This window comes from Mizuhopecten yessoensis, unplaced genomic scaffold (assembly GCF_002113885.1).
Source record: "Mizuhopecten yessoensis strain PY_sf001 unplaced genomic scaffold, ASM211388v2 scaffold10939, whole genome shotgun sequence".
Taxonomy (NCBI): Eukaryota; Metazoa; Mollusca; class Bivalvia; order Pectinida; family Pectinidae; genus Mizuhopecten; species Mizuhopecten yessoensis.
The window spans coordinates 456,385-457,365 of NW_018408797.1; the positions used below are offsets into that span (position 1 = coordinate 456,385).

The window sequence follows — 981 nt, forward strand, 5'->3', positions numbered from 1 at the left end:
AGCATGCCCGCTCTCTTTCATGACCGCGTCATACGACCCTTTCGCGCGCGTATCCGGTTCAACCGTTTCAACCAGTTCGGCCTAAATCTGAAAAGAAAACGACAGTCTCATATTTTCAAGGGGTCCAGACCTGCCCTGACCAAAACGAAAAATGCTGCCTGTTGCTAGTGTGCAATATTTCTTTATTGTTATATAATGTATACCTTCGATTCCTCATACCATTCACTATGACACTTATTTACCAACATTGATTTTTTCCAGACACCATCAGGCTGTGGAACACTTTATGTTACCACCAGCAAGTCGCAGACAGCCCCTCACTTGATATATATCTTTACGAGGAGGCTGACCACCACCCATCTACGATAGTGCACCATAGTGCATTTAGTTTTTAACTGTATAGAATGGATTTTAAATGCACCTGTGAATAGTTGAATTGCTCACATCACGCAAAGTCCGACTCCGAAACTGTGCATTTTTAGCTCTGCCTACACATTCGGACCAAATGCGGTACTGTTTCTATGCCACCCGGACCAGTTCAGCCGGAACACACGAATGCGACCATTTTATAATTTGTTTTTAGAATGATTGACGTCATATCCGGCATCTTCTTCACGGAGAGGAAACAACAACCTGTGTCCGAAAACGTTAGAATATTTTTGGTATATCTTAAAAAACATAATATATCAGTTAATTTGTTATATAGATGACACATATATGGTCAGGTAAGAATGAGTAACCTCAAGAATCTTGGTAGAATTCCACTCGCAATGCCTTGTTATTACCGACAAAAGCATGCAGTGATGAAATGTGTCAACACATTTCTTCCATTGTTGAAATATCCACACAGATGAACATCTTAATTATGTTTGCGTATTTATTATATGATTTGAACGATGTCGCCGTGTTGGAGTATCCCATAGACATATTTGTGGCAAGAGTCTGGACTCTCCCCCCCCCCCCCCCCCCCCCCCCCCCCCC

General features: G+C 42.3%; 1 protein-coding gene across 2 annotated transcripts in view; it reads left to right on the forward strand.

Annotated features, from left to right (window-relative positions):
• The first annotated feature begins 628 nt into the window (after positions 1-628).
• Positions 629-981, forward strand: part of LOC110463897 (zinc finger CCCH domain-containing protein 11A-like) — a 21,995-nt gene continuing 21,642 nt past the window's right edge. Inside the window, exon 1 of one of the 2 annotated variants that reach the window (XM_021518821.1) lies at positions 629-647. The gene's annotated coding sequence lies outside the window, so the exon portion shown is untranslated. The remainder of the gene's footprint in view (positions 648-981) is intronic. The other variant, XM_021518822.1, reaches the window with a different exon arrangement.